The sequence below is a fragment of the Drosophila suzukii genome, chromosome 3 (genome assembly GCF_043229965.1).
Source record: "Drosophila suzukii chromosome 3, CBGP_Dsuzu_IsoJpt1.0, whole genome shotgun sequence".
Classification (NCBI taxonomy): Eukaryota; Metazoa; Arthropoda; class Insecta; order Diptera; family Drosophilidae; genus Drosophila; species Drosophila suzukii.
The window spans coordinates 27,312,225-27,334,289 of record NC_092082.1 but is presented as its reverse complement, the minus strand read 5'-3'; the positions used below and the strand labels follow the sequence as shown (position 1 = coordinate 27,334,289).

Here is a 22,065-nt window from a genome sequence, read left to right as displayed (position 1 = left end):
AGAAAGAGTCACTGATGTATTCTATCAGAGTGCTTTTTGCACAACGCTTAGGCGTAGTCTGGGCCCATAACCTGTTGGGATTCTACGTTTAAATAAGTTTAATCGATGTTATTTAGTTTTAATTATATTATTCTTTATTTAGCACAGCACAACCAACCACAGACTTAGAGATCACGGAAGTAAGAGAAGGATTATCCGCGTGGCTTACACTTTAGTGTTACCAGATATCGATAATGTTATAATGATGTTTTTGTTATATTCTAAATTATAATGGGGATATTCTAGTGCATATTCAATAAATACAAATGTTTTTATTCTATTTTATGTTTTACTCTCCCTTTCTTGGCGCAGGCTATAACAAATGCTGGTCAAAAAAAACAATGACAGTTACAGCGCTGCCAACGCTAAGAGAGAGCAGGTCAAAAAAAAAAAGAGAACGAAAAGCGCTGCCAACGATAAGAGCGTACAGTGCGCGGCTAACTTATTTTATTGAGTAGTTAACAATTTACTCCTGTTCTCTACCCTAACACCAATTCATTGGTCTATTAATTTCAATTACCTAATTCTAATTATTGTTAGATTTAAATTGCTGTAAATATCTCTGTTGTCTCTTAAAAGATATGTATGTTTATTTATGTTGTTTGTATGTTTAATCAATGCCTTTGATTGTAAAAAAAAATAGCCAGTTCACTCCCACGCCCACAAACCGCCCAAGGAGTTGAGAAAAGCAATGACGTCAGACGTCAGTCAGACAATGTACATATGTATACATCATTTTATTTCTGCATGATTGTATGTAAATAGTTGCAAACTGAATTAAGCAGCGGCCAGAACTTTTTCAAACAAATCTATTTGACCAAACATTTTCTTGAACAACTAACGCAAACATTTAAACTGAAGAATACACTATAGGCTCTAAAATGGTTCATATTAAGCAAACATACATAAATATTTATTATACCCGTTACTCGTAGAGTAAAAGGGTATACTAGATTCGTCGGAAAGTATGTAACAGGCAGAAGGAAGCGTTTCCGACCCCATAATATATATATTCTTTATCAGGATCACTAGCCGAGTCGATCTAGCCATGTCCGTCTGTCCGTCCGGATGAACGCTGAGATCTCGTAAACTATAAGAGCTAGGCTGTTGAGATTTGGCTTGCAGATTCCTGAGCTTCTTACGCAGCCCACTCTAACGCCCACAAGCCGCCGAAAACTGTAGCTCCTACAGTTTTGATGATAGAATTAACATTTTAACTGAAATGTGTTGCTCTCATCCATACCTATCGATTGACCTAAAAAAAGTTGGCCACGCCCACATTAACGCCCACAAACAGTCCAAACCTGTGACGCCCACAGTTTTCATGCTAGGTAAAAAATTTTAACTGAAATGAATTGGTCTCGTCAATACCTATCGATTGACCAAAAAAACATTTGCCACGTCTACTCTAACGCCCATAACGCTTAAATCTGTCTACCGCCGGTTGGTGGCGTATTTTAATCTCGCTTTGCTGCTTGCATATCTCCATTTCCCTTTGGTCCCTTTAGCTGAGTACTCGACTATAGCGTTCTTCCTTGTTTTTTTTTTTACATATTTCACAAAATATTTTGCCTTTGAATATTTATATCTTTTCATTCGAAAACTATTTCATCAATTTTATGCGATGGTCTCTTCTATTTTTACTCGTCATTTTTTGTTATTATTCTTCACTCACAAGGCAAACGACTCAGGAATTATTTAATACAAAAAAGCCAACAAACATCAATTTCGTTCTGATCACAATGTTATTTCTCGTTCTTTGGAATTTTTTATAATGAGATAAGCATTGTCCAGCGACTTAAAACTAACTAGAGCCAAAATTGTAGATAATACTTAGAAATGTAATTAAATAAAATATTTTATTTTAAAAACAGTTTTAGTTTTTTTTCCCAAAATTTAGTGAAACTTTCAGAATTTAAGTATATTATTTTAAAGTTTTAAGTCCATATGCTAAAGTCAGCTGTAGTTTTTGTATTATTATGCTACTTTTTGCAAATTTTGTGAAATGTATTTATATAATATAAAACAATATCTGAATACCGAATGTTTTTTTTTTCTTAAACAGAAATAATTTACTATTAGTATTATTATTTCTTTAACAATTTTAATTTTAGGTATATCTTTTAGATAAGAATTTATCCCTACAAAATTTGTATTACTTTTAAAGAAGTTATAAAAACGTCGCTGCTAGATGTCATTACACAAATAGCATGGTATGAAAATAATTTTTCTGAGCTAGCTGCGTGTCAGGAACAGTTTAAGTTGGAACGATAAGTAATAATATAAACTAGTAAGTTGAGTAACATGTATACTATAATTTCTTTTTCTATAAGTTCTTTTTGTTTAGCCCTTAATAACGAAATAAAAAGGTGCATTTAAATTTTGTTGATATATCCTAGTTTATTAAATAAACAGCTATAAAATTATATTGTATCTATGCTCGAATTAAACCGTGAGTCCCTGCAGTATAAAATACCGGCAATATAAAGCAGGTTTTTAAGAAAGTTTGATATATGGAACTGGGTCCTTTACTGGGTTGCAATTTTGTTTGACGAAAATTATTACACTCTCTGTTCAACCTCATTTGCTGCTGTTGGCAGTATTGTTGCTTTCGAAAATTGCATACTCTCTCTACCCACTTACTCTACTTGAAAGCTTGCTAACATGCTTTGAATTCATGCCGACTAGTCGCTTTCGCAGAACGGTGCGCTTCTACACTAAGCGTAGTGCCCTTCAGTAATTAAAATACAAATTGTATATTTAAAAACAGGGCACCCCAAAAAACTTAAGTGAACTTACCCATTGCTGAGAAAATAAGATCACCATACAATCGTAACTCAGATAAATTACACGATTGACATAATAATGACAGCCAGATATGAACGTTATCTTCTAACTTTATGTATTTTTTTTTAAGATAACATATAAGGAGTCGGATTCCCAGAGCACGACTTTTTCGTTTTTTAAGTGTTGATGTTACAAGTTGATCCATATTTTTAGTTCCTAATTATAATAAAGTACTAAAGAATATATTTTTATTTTTGGAACGGCCATAAACAACTTACTCTCAAAGTTTGTGAAGTATATTAATGTGAAATTGTTATTCTTTTGTATTATAAGTCGCCAATTTGGTCAACATGTGCTTGAAGGCAATGTTTTATTTCTGATTAATGTGACCGCGTCTCTACTATTAAAAGTCGATTATAGGCTCTTCCCACAGAGTCAACTGTGTTAAAAAGTAGACGTGCAGAGCACATTGAGAAATAATGATATTGGCCGCGTTCTGCAGAACAGCATAATACCTGATCACTGATGATGGTTCAGCTGAAAGCACATGTTACTAATCATGATGCAAGAATTTTTGCATCATGATCAGTTAAAAAGGAGCGTAAAAATTGCAGGCTAACTTTTCGTGATACATCGTGCATTGCTGCTGGCGTGTATCGATGAGTGAAATACCGATAAGAGTTAATATAATTATTATTAATAAACCATGAAGTAGTAGAACTGTTAAGGCCTTTTTGATTTTTACGTGGCCACGCAATGCTACAGTTGCGCGGCAACCGATATCGTTTTTATAAACGCACTTTTAAGCCTAGTACTCACATCGACGAAAACCGCGAGCTAACCATAGGAGTGAGCGAGAGGCAAATATGCGGCTAATGCTTTTCGTCGGGTCTGTTTTTCAGCGCGGTACTCAGATGAGCTAAGGAAATACCAGAAAAAATACCTGATTTAGCGAGTGAATTTCAATGAACGCCGTTAGCCGCGGCCCAAAGCATAAGAAATGTAGTCTTTGGTTGTTCATGCAAAGGCGATGTGGAAACTAAAAATGGAAGGAAACTCCCAAATCAATTTAAGGAGGTCAGTGCAGATGAAATAAGGCGACTTATCCAAGATGTTGCCCTTTATTGTGGGATTTCCCAGTGCGAAGGAACATGCCATGTGGGACTTCGCTGACTGCATGGACATCCTGCCGGGCGTGTCCTCGCAAAGAAAGTAAGATCTGGCCAAAAGAATTTGGTTGCGTTGACTTATAGAAGTATCTTTTTAGCAGAACCACCAGTAATATGATCTCGGACGACCTCTCTATCAGGACTCCATACACCACCACCACCAGCTACTTGGCAGCTTAAGCGGAGCTGGAGGACTCGCTGGCTTCTATAGGGATGAGAAAAATAGGGCGCCCGCTAAGGAACAGTTGGAGAAGCCATGGCCAGCCACTGCCAGGATGCTGGGCGACTTACTGCAGCATCAGCGGATCAACCCCGTTCCCAATCGGGCTCCCACTTGATCTAGGTCCAATATGCCTATTGCGACTCGGAGCTGGACTACAGATGGCGCGGGAAAGAATGCGAAGCAGCCGTGGGACAAGAAGGAAGCTTTATACTAAAAGTTAACATAAACAACAACATTCGTTGAACATTCCATTTATTTAAATTTTAATTTCTTTGTGTACCAGCAGATTCCTCCTTTTTAAAGCTCTCCAATTGACCTTTTTTTCCGTTTGGCAACCAACCCAGCTGCTTGTCAGTGAGACATGCATTGCGGGTGAACTTTGAAAATTTCGGTCACACTACAAAGAATAAGATTTTTCGACTAGTGAAACTCTTTGCCGATCTGAGTACTAGGCTTTAAAAATTAAATATAGTCAAGGAACAGTATGCGTGGACGGTATTTTAAATACCTAAAAGTTCCAAACGGATCTAACCTGTGGAGATTCTCGTGGCGTCACTGTTGGCCCACAATAGTCCCTATTCAATTTTCACTACGCTTGTCTGAATGGAAATCTCATTTTTGATCAATTTGCTGATAGCCGTTAAATAATAATTTGGCGCTGAAAACATTCCCTACATGCCTAATATTTAATTTTGGGTTGTTTTTCATATTTTTTTCGGAGCAACTATCCATTTTTTCAAAGCGGTTTGGATTTTTGAGCGGGTTGCTATAGCCTTTAACACCTTGGGATCATCTGCGGAATCTTTCCATCGGAAGCCTATTTTGAGTTGCACAAAACATTTTGTCCAAAATTCTTTACAAGCTTTGCCAGGCCTTTTTGAGTTTGCCGGCGAGTTCATATCACCGGGCTACCTTACCTTCAGAAAAAGTGGACGAGTCAAAGGATTCGAAGCAATTCGGTTTCCCCAGATCTAGGTGTAATTGGTAAGCCATCAATTCATTAAATAAGTTCATGGTTATAGTCATGTATAGTTTTAAGCTGGATGTCTAATCGAAATAAAACCGTTAGCAGCAGAAGCAGTCGATCACATGAACTACAACTATTCGCTCTCGTGGATTACAAGACTTCTTCTAAGAGCTCAACAATTTTTCCCTCATATGTAAACATCGGCTCTGAAAGGCGCTGCAACGTAAGTCCAGCTTGGCAAGGAAAAGTAAGTCTTCTCCGTTCCTTCAGAAAAAAAACCAGGGGAATTGATGGCGTACAAGTTCCGGTGTTGTTTATTGGGACTTTACCTTTTGATTTACACAAACGCTGATGGAGCCGTATCCATTTTACACAACTGCGTCAAAAGAACAGCGAAATTTCAACTGCAAACTGTCCAAAACTAGGCGAGTAGTAGAAAATGCATTTGGACTTTTAAAGGCAAGGTTTCGGTTCATTGGGAAAGGTCTTGACATCCATTATAAGAATAATAAGGCCGTCATTCTTGTCTGTTGCATTTCGCACCACATTTTAAATGAGCACAACAGCGCTACAAATGATGCTTGGCAACAGACTGCAAGTGACCTACGCGAACAACGAAATCGAACTAATATGTCTGCAGATTGTAGCGAGCCTTCAGAAAAAATAAGAGCAGTTATTGCCCAATATTGTCTAAATGGTAACAAATAAAGTTCATTATTTATAAATGTTTGTTTTTTGTTTCATTATAATATCAATATCATTTCATTTTTAAATTAACCTTCTATATTTTACGAATTTGCGCCTTGTGGTCCACCTTCGCGTGCTTACCATGCGGCGCAGTGCTGCCTGAGCGTTGACTTCCCCTGCAGATGGAGGCTTCTCTGTCATCGGGGTAAAAATCTAAGACCTCCACAAAGTATTCCCTAGTATCTGCAATAAATACATTTTATTAGTTAATTTTAAACCACAAATATAAGTCTAGGGACATACTCTCGTTCTCCAATGTGTTCTGCTCCATGTTGTGGATGCCATACGCGCCTAGGAAAGAGTGGAGCAACTCGTAATGCTGCCAAACGAAAGGAGCGCTTGGCCCCATTTTTTTTCCTAATGCAAGGAATAATAAAGAGGAATGGATTTTCAATATATTGTTGCACGCATATAAAATACCTGTACTTTTTGGTCAGGTTTTCAATTTTTGTCCGAACATCTTTGTAGAACACATCAAACTCAGCTACCATTAAGGACGTAAAGCTCCCCGCTACTGCTCGATGCTCTCCTGCCAAATGTCGATCAGCAGGAGCTCCATCTGTCAGACCACCTTAACTTGAAACAGGCGGCTAGCATATTACGGCTGTACAATTAAAACCAATGAATTATCACAAATATAAAGAGGATTTATCGTTTTACGTATAGCTTCGGCGCCCTCCATTTTCAAAAGTTTTACGTCATCATTGTCAAGAAGAAGAACTTAGACTTGCATCACAAAAATCATCGCCCAACCCATAAAAGAGTTCGTCAAATTTGGATCGGGAACTAACTGGGAAATTATCGGAACTGCAAAACCATCTATTCAGCGGTTGGTAGATGGTGGATGGATCTCTGTCAGAAGACGCTATAAAAAGTACAACTTAGCTCATTCATTAGAGCTGCAGTAAAAATGGGATCGAGTATAAACTAATTATTGCTTTAATTTTTGGGCTCCTTGCGGACAATTTAGTGCTGTAAACCAATAAAAACAACAGAAGTAAAATTTTAGCGTCTTAAATAGTCCGTTGCGATCAAAAATAACGCTGCTACTTATAAAAAAAACAAAACTATATAAAAGCATTCAAAATTAAAATTCAAAAGCTTTTTGAAGAAATGTATACCAGAGATGGTAAATTAAGAACATTTCCAAACTTTGTTCGGCACCAAAATTTTTTGGAGTCGTATTTAAAGTGTGTGATTCTACGGCAAGCACACACTATTAATTGCCGACAATTGTATAACTAATTAGAAGTGAATTTTAAAATTTAAGATATTTGATTAATAAAATTTAATGTTAAAGTTCAAATGCTAAAGTGACCACGCCTTCCAATCCAAGCAAATCCCAGTAATTGTGATATATATTTTTTTGTGACCGCTTTTAAATAATCGATATTGATATCAACAATCGGCCAGGTCCTGCCCACTTGTTTTTTTTTTTAAGAGATCTGCAAGCAGTGCCGGTAGATCTGGAATCTTCTTGGTTAACGACTCGAAATTTTTTGAATTTGGAACATCGGAGTTCTGACACCATGGCTTTAAGAAGAGATGAAGAGAGCACAGATCGAAAAGGTCATGTCGAGAAAGGACGTTCTGGCTGCTGCGCTGCAGTCTTTTTTTCAAGTTAGAAAAGCTTAATAAAAGTAACAGTCTTAGTTCTAACGTTAATTTTATTTGCAACGTCGGTTGCTCAGTTGCAACAGCGCGCCAATTGTGCTTGTAAAAATTCGGAGGAGACTGGGGAGCTAGATCGGGAAATGGATCTAGGAGTGAGGCCGTGCCTATTGGCTTTTCCTTCTAGGATCGACAAGACCCAGTAATTTTTGAAACGGATTAGCCAGGTCGAAACGACTGACCTCTCTGTATATCGAAAAAAAATCAAATAATATTGTTTAATAAAAGTAAATTATTTGATTATAGTAAAATTAAGCAAATTGCATTTACTTTTAATGTTATGCTTACGTATTATACAAAAATATTACAATATAACTTCTTAGTTAAGTTATGGAAATGTAGTACGTTATAATTGATTTAAATATTTAAAACATTTTAATATTACCATTTTTAGAAAATTCGTATTGTACATTTTACTTAAGAAGTACAAATTATACAGTCGGATATGTTTCGCTTTAGAAAGGGTATAGGTGCACTGGCACGAAGAGCGCGAAGAGAAAACAAAAGAAGACATGGTGCATTCTGTTTGGGTTATTGAAAGGGAAGCAAATAATAAAGTCAGGTAAGTGTTACATTAAAATTAAGATGTGCATTGATCTTAGTTTAAAGTATTAAGGTATTCAATGGGTTCCGTTAGCCGAAAGTGGATGATGAAATGTTTTGCGCCAATAAAAATCCGTCAGAGGGTGAAACACAGCTCTAAAAGGTAAATATGCAAATAAACAAATAAAATGCATTTCTTAAACATATGCCCATAAATTTTTCCAGGAGCGTTGGCCAAGGATTTGGAAGACCCGGACAAAGGTTTAAGGAAGGCGATGACCAATGTAAAAAGCAAATTAACGTAACATAAAACTAGGCTTACTAACAATAATTGTCGTTTAACAGAAAACCAAAATAACACTATTTAGTTAAAATAAATTTAAAAGTAAATAAAAATTTATGTATTTTAAATTCTATATATTCATAAGTGAAAACTCATGGGAAAAATTTTGATTTTCACAAGTGATTTCACTTGGGACGTGTCACCGGCACGTGACAGGCCATATGAAAAATGAGTATAAGGAACAAGTGAAATCCCGTGGGACTTCAAACAATTTTCATTTGAATTTTCACTTGTGAAAATGCGGACATCCCATGCAATGATCTATATGGAGTGTCACTTGTTCTTCACTTGTGCAAGAGGACATGTCCCACGGGATTCACAAGGTGATTAAAATTCATTTTAATTATATCGTAATATTTAGATTTTCAATCAACCCTTCAGTTCCAAAAAAAAAGTTTCACTTGTGAATCACCTTGTGAATCCCGTGGGACATGTCCTCTTGCACAAGTGAAGAACAAGTGACGCTCCATATAGAAAATTGTATGGGATGTCCGCATTTTCACAAATGAAAATTTGTCGAAGTCCCACGGGATTTCACTTGTTCCTTATACTCATTTTTCGTATGGCCTGTCACGTGCCGGTGACACGTCCCAAGTGAAATCACTTGTGAAAATCAAATTTTTCCATGAGTTTTCAGTTATGAAATCACTTGCAAGTGACACGTCCCAAGTGAAATCACTTGTGAAAATCAGAATTTTTCCCATGAGTTTTTACTTATAGAATTTAAAATACATAAATTTGTATATACTTTTAAATATATTTTAATTAAATAATGTTATTTAGGTTTTTTGTTAAAGGACAATTATTGTTATTAAGCCTAATTTTATGTTACGTTAATTTGCTTTTTACATTGGTCATCGCCTTCCTTAAACCTTTGTCCGGGTCCTCCGAATCCTTGGCCAACGCTCCTGATAAAAATTATGGTCATATGCTTAAATATGCGTTTTATTTGTTTATTTGCATTTTTACCTTTTAGAGCTGTGTTTCACCCTTTGCAGGATTTTTATTGGCGCAAAACATTTCATCATCCACTTTCGGCTAACGGAACCCATTGAATACCTCAATACTTTAAACTAAGATCAATGCACAACATCTTCAACTTAATGTAACACTTACCTGACTTTATTATTTTCACTTTAAAAAACGAAAGAATTAAATCTGCTGCGCACAATTTAAATGGCTTGCTTCCCTTTCAATAACTCAAACAGAATGAACCAAGTATTCCTCTCACCCCTTTACATGATTTCTTTTAATTTCTCTTCGCTGTTGGCGCGTGCCACTGCACCTATACCCTTTCTAAAGCGAAAAATATCCGACTACTTTTTTGAGTAAAAAATACAAAATGAATTCTTTAAAAATGGTACTTTTAAAATGTTTTAAATATTTAAATAAATTTTAACGAACTTAATTTCTATAACTTAACTAAAAAATTATATTGTAATATTAATGTTCAGTCCCACGGTACTTGGTTCGTATGCACAGCTGATAGCCCTGCCAACTGAAGACGAAGGTCAGGACATCTGGCAACCCGACAGAACGAGAGAGAAGGGCAGTGAGAACTACAAGCTTCAGCGACCGGAACAACATTGTCTTCTTTTATTTTGCTGTCCATTGCGACCCATTATTTTGTTAAAGTTAATTAATGAAGAAGAGTGAAGTGTACGCATTATAAGCTAATGAATTAAAGGCTAAACTGTTATATTTGAACTTCAGTCGTTTAATTACTCCCAAGAGCCCCTCTTACAATGACAGCCGTACAGAGCTTTTTTCTGGCACGGCGTCACAACTGAACAATTAATGTATAATACGTAAGCATAAAATTAAAAGTAAATTCATTTTACTTAATTTTACTATAATCAAATAATTTACTTTTATATAACAATATTTGTTGTTTTTTTTCGATATACAATAATGCTCCTAAAATATTAGGGCATTCACATGTCGCTGCGCCACGAAAATTTTTCCGCCGAAACATTAGTCGCTAGCCGGACATAACGGAGAGACTCAAAAGAAATAACGGACCTGCCGAAATTTGTCTCTCAGAGCGCCGAGTGCAGGCAGATTATAAGACAAAGAAAGAGAGGGAAGCTCCGAATATCTGCCTCTCTTTGTTGCACGATCGTTTTCGTAGGCAGTCTTCTACACTGCGCCGACTTCTCTGCTGACGTCAACAGCGGCACAGCGTTTTAGGCACAAAAAAAAAACAAAAAAGCTTTTTGCCTTGAGCCATGTCACCGCGTCCCTACTGTAGAACTGAAGGGAAGGGACAAATATTGTTAGTATATATGATTTTTTGTTCTGTTAGTTTGTTTTTCACGTTCGTCATCGCCTTTCTCAAACATGTGTTCGGAGTCTTTAACCAACGATTCTGAAAAAATATTTGGGCATAAGATTAAAAAATGCGACTTACTTGTTTATTTGTATATTTACCTTTTAGAGCTGTGTATAAACCCTTTCCGGGAGTTTTTTTTGGCACAAAAAATTTCATCATCCACTTTCGGCTAACGGAATCCATAGAATACCTTCAAAATTTACGTACTTTAAACTAAGATAAATGCACAAGATCTTAAACTTCACGTATCACTTATCTGACCTTATTATATTAACTTAAAGAAACGATTATAGTAACTCTGCTGCGCACAATTTAAATGGATGCTTCCCATTCAATCGCTCAAACAGAATGCACCAAGTCTTCTTCTCACCCCTTATTTGATTTCTTTTGTTTGCTCTTCGCTGTTGGCGCGTGCCACTGCACTTATACCCTTTCTAAAGCGAAAAATATCGCACTATATAATTTTTCTTCTTGAGTAAGAAATTCAATACGAATTTTTACAAATGTTAATATTAAAATGTTTTAAATGTTGAAATCAATTTTAACGGACTAAATTTCTATAACTTAACTAAAAAAGTATATTGTAATAAAAATGTATACATACGTGTACACATAACATTATAAGTAAATTCAATCTATTTAATTTTACTAAAATCAAATAATTTACTTTTTTATAACAATATTAGTTGTTTTTTTTCCAAATACAATAATGATCCTAAAATATTAGGATATTCACATGTCGCTGCTCCACGAAAATTTTTCCGCCGATATGTTAGGCGCTAGCCGAACATAACAGAGAGACGCAAAAGAAATCGGCCGAAATTTGTCTCTGGGAGCGCCGAGTGCAGGCAGATTATAAGACAAAGGAAGAGAGGGAACTTCCAAATATCTCCCTCTCTTTGTTGCACGATCGTTTTCGATCTACGCTGCGCCGGCTTCTCTGCTTACGTCAATGGCGGCACAGCGTTTTAGGCACAAAAAAAAACAAAAACGCTTTTTGCCTTGAGCCATGTCACCGCCTCCCTACTGCATAACTAAAGGGGGCCCACAAAAACGATCGTGCAACAAAGAAAGATATTCGGAAGTTTCCTCTCTTTCTTTGTCTTATAATCTGCTTGCACTCGGTGCTCTCAGAGTCAAATTTCGGCCGATCCCTTATTTCTCTTGCGTCTCTCTGTTATGTTCGGCTAGCGACTAACATTTCGGCGGAAATATTTTCGCGGAGCCGCAATATGTGAGTGCCCTAATATTTTAGGAGCATTATTGTAAATCGAAAAAAACAACTAATATTCATAGTTTGGGGTGGGGGAAATGGGGCCATATATGGCTTTGTATGCATTCAGCTGATTCCAGCGTTTGCCATATATGGCTCTGTATGCATGTATACATTACTTCATGTGAAAGTTGGTGAAACAGTTTCTTTTGTCGTTGTAGCATAGAAATACATTGCATTTCTCACAAAAGGTGTATGAGCGGAAAGAACAATCGTTTTTGCAGAGTTGCCTTTGCTTTTTCCAGGTGAGAAAATGCCCAATATGGTCCTCCCGAACAGAATTCAATGGAATTTCCTGGTGCTTTCGTCTTTTGCTGGTAGTAGGAGTACCTTCCCTACTTGTACACGGGGATGAAGTTGGAGTCATCGCAGGTCGTCCGCGCTTCTTTACTTTTCCTGCCTTACACAGGTGCTCAGCTATTAAAAGCTTGAAATCGAGGAGTGGCATATATTGATCTGACTTACGACGCCATAGAATCCATGAATTCACTACGCACATATCAATCATGTGAAAAAATATTTTCTTATACCATTTTCTTGAGCGCAATTGAATTCTATAAAGTCCAAGTAAAGAATCCAGTAAGTCAACGCCACCCATATAGTTATTGTAAACATCAACTGCCTTAGGAGAGTTGATTTCTACATACTTTTTGTCTTTCTTACTGAATCGTTTGTAACAGGATTGCTTCCCACGTAACTAGAAAGAATGTTGACTACTTTATTGTCAAACCAAGAGACGAGGCCAAGCTGAACTCCATCGATAATAGCTACTTTTTCGACCATGCTTCCACGTCCTTGGCTTTTCAACTCTTTTTCAGTTGGCATCTTTGAATTGGGTACTCGATTAATTCTTATCGTACCTAAAGCTAATATACCATTTTTCATAAGGTAGACTTCATGATTTGGACTATTGAACCAATTGTCGAAAAATAATTTGTAGTTTACTCCCAAATTAGGCGCTCCGTCCGGATATGTATCACTTTGGGCTCCCGCAAAAATATCAAAGTCGTAGCTAAAACCTGATACTCCACTCAAGACAAAATTTTTGAAGCCCCATTTGTGAGGTTTTGCCGGATTATATTGTTTTAAGTGGTGACGGCATTTCGTGGGAATAATTTGCTCGTCAACCACCAAATGTTCTTCCTTAGGTACGAGCAGTAATTGATTACGGATTTTGTCCAGCACCAGTCGAATCTTGAATAGCTTGTCAAACCCGGCTTCCCCTGCTAACTTCATATCGTTATTATTGATAAAGTGCAGAAAACGTTTTATAGTTTCCCATCGGTTGCAACTCATTGTGCCATGTATAATTTCTTGACCAAGAGTCGAACTCCAATAGAGTCTTGAAGATGGTAATTGTACCAACGACATGTATATGACCATGCCTATAAATTGATCTACTTCATTTCGAGTAATACCAGCTGGCTTATTTATATCAACTTGGAGTGCATATAGATTTGACTGATCAACCAAGAAATTCATCAGATAGTCGTTGAAAAAAAAATTAAAAAAGTCTGCCGGTGTCTCCAGTTCATTGATACAAGTTGAAAGATTGGTATTCCCTTGAAATGGAAAGGTCTCATTCAAATACGGTGGTAAGTGACCAGCTTTCCATATCGGTGCTTCTGTCTTTTTTCTTGGCACTGGCTTTGGCTTTGCTTTAGAAGTGCACGGCTTTTCACAGATGTCATCGGAACTACTCTCATCGGTCTCCGAAATATAAACATCTTCCTCTTGGATTTTTTGATTTTCAACAACTTCGTCTTCGGAATCGGCTATGCTGTCATCATCACTAAGAAACGGATCATCGATTTCGTTCACGTATTGCAAACTACCGTAAAATAATTGTGCATTCATTTCTAAAAGAAAACAAGTGCAATTGTTAAGCTAATATGCTAATAATGCATATGTACATAGAATATAAACATGCACGCGTTACTGCATATAGAGCCATATATGGCGTCCACAGTTTTTTGCATAGAATAGTATATGTGATGCTCACCTATAGTCAAATTCTATTTTTTAATGAACGAAAACTTTATATTCTCTTAGAAAAAAAATACTTTTCAGTGATAAAACTGTTTTTAGTGTAGTAATTTTAATTTTAATTTCACCACAATTCACTTTCGTTAGTTTGCTTGAGACGCGAGCACAAAACTGATTGAAACTTGAGATAAGGCAACACAAAGAAGTTCTGAGTATAGACATCTAACAGAAAATAGTTGAAAGAGAATAAGTGATAACAAACGGTTTAGTATATGTACCGTTTTATTGCAAAAAAAAATTATTGAAATTGAGAAGCCATATATGGCTTTGTATGCGGTAGAGGGTTAATGTAATTAAAAATGTATGTATTTTAAATTCTATATTTTCATGTGTGCAAGAGGGCATGTCTTACGGGATTCACAAGATGATTCACAAGTGAAACTTTTTTTTTGGATCTGAAGGGTAATTTGCACCAATTTCTGAAAAAGTGTGTTTATGAAGTTGTGTGTGATTAGTTTCATACTTTAATGCACTCTGCGAATTGCTAGTGTCTCGCTCTAGCCCTTCGAAAAGCCCAAAAGAAATCACACAGGTCCCAGCAGGATCACAACAGTATGGCGCCTAAGTTGAATAGCAGCACTATAATCTCCACAGGGAGAGAAGGATATTTCTGGTTAGTGGGTCTAATTTAGAGGGGAGCAGTTGCTCGAGAGATTGTTCTCTAATAGAGGGGGCCTAAAATCAAAAATTTTGAGATGGCGTACAAGCCAAAAAAAAAAAAACACAAAGACGATTTCAGGTCAAATTAGTAGAGGAGTTGACGTTCGAGCTGTGATATCAAGAACAATAAACCATATGTTATATAAGTCTGTGATAAAGCCATAATAAAGTAAATATATTTTAGAGAGAAAATATAAATTAGGAAAAAAATGATATATATAAAGATCAACCCTGCGGCATCTTACGACTGGATGCGAAGTAGTTACAGTCCTCTGTTGCGATCAGATGAAAGTTGAGTTCAGGGTCGTGAGTGGCATCTTGGTCGACGCAGGATGAGTCCGGCTGGAGGGTGACCCGTTACGGTGTCCCGTAACATTGAGGGCAACCGCATAGCAGACGGGCTAGCCAGACAAGGGAAAACAGCCGATATTCTTCGCGATAAGGTCACGGTGGGTATGCCTACAAGCTCCTCGTCAAGCAGAGATTGTACACCCTCTTCAACAACCGATGAAACACAATCTCAACATGCCACAATTCCAGACTCACTTGGCCAAATTAACACAAAAAACCAAATCTCTCCTACAATGCAAGAGGGAAGACATTTCCACTCTTATAAATGCCCTCACGGATCATTGTCTTTTAGGGAGTCAAGCACGTAGGCTGGGACTCAGCAACCACGACTACCACCGCAGCTGTAAGCAGGTAGACGAAGAGGAGAGCATTGAACATTGAACTCCTATGCTTCTGCTCAGCACATAAACTCAAACGCCTTCAAGCCCTAGGAAGCTTCCGAACCTTGCGGCCATACAGGGCGTAAGCATTCCCAAACTACTGTTTCCTAAAGGGAATAAAATGGTTCGAGAAACCCAATAACCCATGAGATAGGGAAAAGGATCTGTACATAGATTACAGTACAGAGATGATATCAGTGTGGTCTACGTTTTTTTTTATTATAGACTTTGCTTTTATTTATGGAATTTTCTCTTAATTTTATGACCAACAATAAGTATACGAATCTTGACATTAAAATTTAACTAACAGTATGCTTATACTGTCGCATTGCGCGACCCTCAAGTCGGTCGCTGGGTGGGTAAGTTGCTCAACCTTGTTAGACCTCTCGCCAGGTGGTTAGGGTGCAAAGATAGCTTGGTAAAGTACTTTTCCTTCTGTTCTGCGATCACTTCTTTGACTGGTAGAATGTTTAAGTCACGAAGTATGTTTTCGTTGCGAAAACATCACGGTGCCCCGGTGATTGTTCTCAAAATTTTCGACTGAGCTCGCTGGACTATGTCAATATTGCTATTACTGGCATTCCCCCATAACTGGGAGCTGTACATCCATGTAGGTTTTAGTACTGAGTTATCTAGCAGGACTTTGTATTCAAGGCTAAGGGGATACAAAGCGTTGATAAGCCAATGAAGGCCGCTGGCTTTTAGCTTTAGATGTGGTCTTTTGGCTTCAATGTGTAATCACTGTGGACGGCAGTACACGTAGTGGCGAAGCGCGCAAGAGAGCGTGCGAAGACAACTACTATATATAGCCGCAGAATTGAAAATCTGCAATAATGGTCCGATCATAACGAGTGATACAGCAATCGAAAGGTATCGCACTAACTAAGAAGATTGCATACCAAGACTTTCGAAATATAGATTTTTTTTGGGAGAAAACGCGGTGAAAGTGTAAAAGTAAAAATTTAGAAAATTGGAGCTGCTGGATACGGTGGGGATAAAAGCCCCCGGCTGTTTAGCTAGTTTTATTCTTACTGATGTTCCGATATTCCGTTCAAAAGTAATTCAAAAAACAAGATTTTCTTCTTCCCAAAATGAAAATGGTTGTCCCTTTGTTTGTGGGTTTGTATGCATCCCATCTTAGTTTTAGGGTTTTGGAAACCCTATGGGTGTATAAAGTAGCTTGAAATAGAAAACGATTGTTCTACGACTTTTGGAAAAACCCGCTAGTTTAGCGGAAAATCCCATACTATATTAAATTTATATACTCGGCACGCTACAGCAGAAAATTTACGTGTATGTAAATAAATATTTACTGTTGCGGGCCGAAATCATAAATTTAATATAGTTTATTTATTTTATCGAATGTAATATCATTTTTCGTCACAATTGTTGATATCAGAAATTTTTGTTAAGAGCGCTTTTGCCACTACTTTTTACCTCGTTAAGAGGTGTTTTTGTTTAATTATATTTTATAGAGAAAATATAAATTAGGAAAAAAACTATATATATATAGATCAACAAGACCGAGACAGAAAGTGGCCGACGAAGATGTCAGATAGTTTAAAATTGGCATATTGGGACATGGCGCGAAAGCGCGAATGGGGGGAGTCAGCAGCGACATTATACAAACAATTAAAAAGAAAAATAAATGTGAAATATGCGCGAGTAAACGAAACAACATGAGACAGAACATGCGTACACTGGATTTTGTTATAGGTAGACATAAATATACTTATACATAGAACTATTAAAAAGGGGTCAAACATTTAAAGAACGTTATTAAACTAAAATAAGATTATTACTGATTTATCATTTTCTGAGAGTCGAACAACCCTGCGGCATCTTACGACTGGAGGCGAAGTAGTTACAGTCCTCTGTTGCGATCAGATGAAAGTTGAGTTCAGGGTCGTGAGTGGCATCTTGGACGACGCAGGATGAGTCCGGCTGGAGGAAAAGAAATGAACTAGTCTTGTGTTAAATGTTTTACTATGGAGACTTCGAAGTCAAATAAAAAATTAAATCTTGAGTCCGACACTCATAAAAAGTCGGAAGTCGCAACCAGCGACGACCAGAAAAGCTTAGGTACCACACCGAATGCCCTAGTCCAGGCAACTTCAACACCTGCCAAGGCCGGCGAACAACGTAGCCGACTAGCCCCGAAACCCGTTAATGACCAGCCCAAACCTCCTACCAGCGTATAAGCGGCTAACCAACCAATCAGCCAAGCCTATACGAAAAGGAAATAATAGTATCGAAATGAAGAGAATGGGCTAACTTCTGCAGTAGCATAGAATCACCCGCGGAGGCATCCAGAGTTCTTGCAAAATCTCCAGCAACCATTGGCTACCTAAAAACCATTTTCCTAAAAACACCCAAACAGTGGAAAACCTCTACATAGAAGAGAATCTCGACGATAAGAGTATAGCCAATATCAACTCGTTTAAGCCTTTTAAGTCCATCGGCCCTGACGGGTTCTTCCCAGCCCAACTCCAACGGACACTAAAAACATTCCTTCCTTGGCTGACAGTCGTTTTCCACGGCTGTCTAGCACTAAACCACATTTCATCCAGGTGGCTGGACGATAAGTAATACCGCCTTCCACTCCCCAGTATCTTGTATAGAGAGGGGAACAAAGAATACTCTCTGGCACCTTTTCTAGACATAAAAGGCGCCTTCAACAACGTCACCCCAACGGCTATCACTGGTGTTTTGACTGAACTGGGACCATAGTGGGACTTATACACACCATGCTTACCAGCAGGGTAGTGTACTTCACTATGGGATCAGCACACTTGACGAGGACTGTCAGTAGAGGAACCCCGCAAGGGGGTGTACTCTCACCTCTTCTATTCTTCTATTACTTCTAGAGGAAGTGGGCACTAAAGTGGTTATCCTACTGCAAGGAAAATTTCCTCAAACTCTCTGCAATCTGATGGAGACAGCCCTATCCTCCCTATTTGGGTGGACAGCGGAAAGTGGACTGGGAGTTAACCCAGAAAAGACCATACTAGTTCTATTCAACTGGAAAGACAACTTCACAGACCGCACTCGTAATGCGGCCATAACACTTATCTCTTGTAAAAAAAAAACTATAGGGAGGAAGTGGGGTTTCTTCCCCATAATAGTTCACTGGTTATACACTGCATATTCAGGCCCATTTTACTGTACAGAAACATTGTCTGGTGGCCTTCCCTAGAAAATAATTGTAAACTTAAGATCCTTCACAGGATCCAAGGAAGCTCAGAGCTCTGCATCAGTGGGGCGCTCCGCACCACCGCCACTGAAGCATTGAATACAATTCTAGACCTTGAACCCCTGGACCTGCCTGCCGAAAGCTGGTCATCAGCAACAGTGCTGAGACTCCGCAAAGCAGCGGCCTGGACAACAGCTCAACTGGTCACTCCACTATGCTAACAAATCAGAAATCCATACCATGCATAACAGATTACATTCCATCCACAGTCAACTTCGAAAACAAGTACAAGGTCTTCATACCTACACGTACAGACTGGGAAAACCTCCCACACCAAATCGAAAACGTCGTCATTGGATACACAGACGGCTCCAAGACTAGCTCGCAAACGATGGGGAAGTATTATCTCCTGAACTAGACATTAAAGTCTCATTCCGCCTACCAGGTTCCTGTAGTGTTTATCAGGTGGAATTCATGGCAATCCAGAAAGCCATGTCCCACTTGCTTGCCTCGGAACATCTCGACACAGATAGTCGAGCAGCCCTCAGGCCCCTCGACTCCTATACAACTAACTCAGAAAATATCTCTGAATGCCGCAAATCTCTGAAAATCAGCCTCATCTGGGTGCCCCGTTACGGTGTCCCGTAACATTGAGGCAACCGCATAGCAGACGGGCTAGCCAGACAAGGGAAAACAGCCGATATTCTTCGCGATAAGGTCACGGTGGGTATGCCTACAAGCTCCTCGTCAAGCAGAGATTGTACACCCTCTTCAACAACCGATGAAACACAATCTCAACATGCCACAATTCCAGACTCACTTGGCCAAATTAACACAAAAAACCAAATCTCTCCTACAATGCAAGAGGGAAGACATTTCCACTCTTATAAATGCCCTCACGGATCATTGTCTTTTAGGGAGTCACGCACGTAGGCTGGGACTCAGCAACCACGACTACCACCGCAGCTGTAAGCAGGTAGACGAAGAGGAGAGCATTGAACATTGAACTCCTATGCTTCTGCTCAGCACATAAACTCAAACGCCTTCAAGCCCTAGGAAGCTTCCGAACCTTGCGGCCATACAGGGCGTAAGCATTCCCAAACTACTGTTTCCTAAAGGGAATAAAATGGTTCGAGAAACCCAATAACCCATGAGATAGGGAAAAGGATCTGTACATAGATTACAGTACAGAGATGATATCAGTGTGGTCTAAGTTTTTTTTTATTATAGACTTTGCTTTTATTTATGGAATTTTCTCTTAATTTTATGACCAACAATAAGTATACGAATCTTGACATTAAAATTTAACTAACAGTATGCTTATACTGTCGCATTGCGCGACCCTCAAGTCGGTCGCTGGGTGGGTAAGTTGCTCAACCTTGTTAGACCTCTCGCCAGGTGGTTAGGGTGCAAAGATAGCTTGGTAAAGTACTTTTCCTTCTGTTCTGCGATCACTTCTTTGACTGGTAGAATGTTTAAGTCACGAAGTATGTTTTCGTTGCGAAAACATCACGGTGCCCCGGTGATTGTTCTCAAAATTTTCGACTGAGCTCGCTGGACTATGTCAATATTGCTATTACTGGCATTCCCCCATAACTGGGAGCTGTACATCCATGTAGGTTTTAGTACTGAGTTATCTAGCAGGACTTTGTATTCAAGGCTAAGGGGATACAAAGCGTTGATAAGCCAATGAAGGCCGCTGGCTTTTAGCTTTAGATGTGGTCTTTTGGCTTCAATGTGTAATCACTGTGGACGGCAGTACACGTAGTGGCGAAGCGCGCAAGAGAACGTGCGAAGACAACTACTATATATAGCCGCAGAATTGAAAATGGTCCGATCATAACGAGTGATACAGCAATCGAAAGGTATCGCACTAACTAAGAAGATTGCATACCAAGACTTTCGAAATATAGATTTTTTTGGGAGAAAACGCGGTGAAAGTGTAAAAGTAAAAATTTAGAAAAATGGAGCTGCTGGATACGGTGGGGATAAAAGCCCCCGGCTGTTTAGCTAGTTTTATTCTTACTGATGTTCCGATATTCCGTTCAAAAGTAATTCAAAAAACAAGATTTTCTTCTTCCCAAAATGAAAATGGTTGTCCCTTTGTTTGTGGGTTTGTATGCATCCCATCTTAGTTTTAGGGTTTTGGAAACCCTATGGGTGTATAAAGTAGCTTGAAATAGAAAACGATTGTTCTACGACTTTTGGAAAAACCCGCTAGTTTAGCGAAAAATCCCATACTATATTAAATTTATATACTCGGCACGCTACAGCAGAAAATTTACGTGTATGTAAATAAATATTTACTGTTGCGGGCCGAAATCATAAATTTAATATAGTTTATTTATTTTATCGAATGTAATATCATTTTTCGTCACAATTGTTGATATCAGAAATTTTTGTTAAGAGCGCTTTTGCCACTACTTTTTACCTCGTTAAGAGGTGTTTTTGTTTAATTATATTTTATAGAGAAAATATAAATTAGGAAAAAAACTATATATATATAGATCAACAAGACCGAGACAGAAAGTGGCCGACGAAGATGTCAGATAGTTTAAAATTGGCATATTGCGACATGGCGCGAAAGCGCGAATGGGGGGAGTCAGCAGCGACATTATACAAACAATTAAAAAGAAAAATAAATGTGAAATATGCGCGAGTAAACGAAACAACATCAGACAGAACATGCGTACACTGGATTTTGTTATAGGTAGACATAAATATACTTATACATAGAACTATTAAAAAGGGGTCAAACATTTAAAGAACGTTATTAAACTAAAATAAGATTATTACTGATTTATCATTTTCTGAGAGTCGAACAACCCTGCGGCATCTTACGACTGGAGGCGAAGTAGTTACAGTCCTCTGTTGCGATCAGAGTTGAGTTCAGGGTCGTGAGTGGCATCTTGGACGACGCAGGATGATGGATGTTTTACTATGGAGACTTCGAAGTCAAATAAAAAATTAAATCTTGAGTCCGACACTCATAAAAAGTCGGAAGTCGCAACCAGCGACGACCAGAAAAGCTTAGGTACCACACCGAAAGCCCTAGTCCAGGCAACTTCAACACCTGCCAAGGCCGGCGAACAACGTAGCCGACTAGCCCCGAAACCCTTTAATGACCAGCCCAAACCTCCTACCAGCGTATAAGCGGCTAACCAACCAATCAGCCAAGCCTATACAAAAAGGAAATAATAGTATCGAAATTAAGAGAATGGGCTAACTTCTGCAGTAGCATAGAATCACCCGCGGAGGCATCCAGAGTTCTTGCAAAATCTCCAGCAACCATTGGCTACCTAAAAACCATTTTCCTAAAAACACCCAAACAGTGGAAAACC

At 38.3% G+C, this 22,065-nt stretch overlaps 1 long non-coding RNA gene across 1 annotated transcript; it reads right to left on the bottom strand.

Annotated features, from left to right (window-relative positions):
• Positions 1-9,252: 9,252 nt before the first annotated feature.
• On the bottom strand, positions 9,253-10,841 carry LOC139352930 (uncharacterized). Its single transcript, XR_011603976.1, has 3 exons — positions 9,606-10,841; positions 9,459-9,548; positions 9,253-9,397 (listed from the first exon to the last, which is right to left on the bottom strand). It is a non-coding gene; the product is annotated as an uncharacterized lncRNA (long non-coding RNA).
• Positions 10,842-22,065: the final 11,224 nt, after the last annotated feature.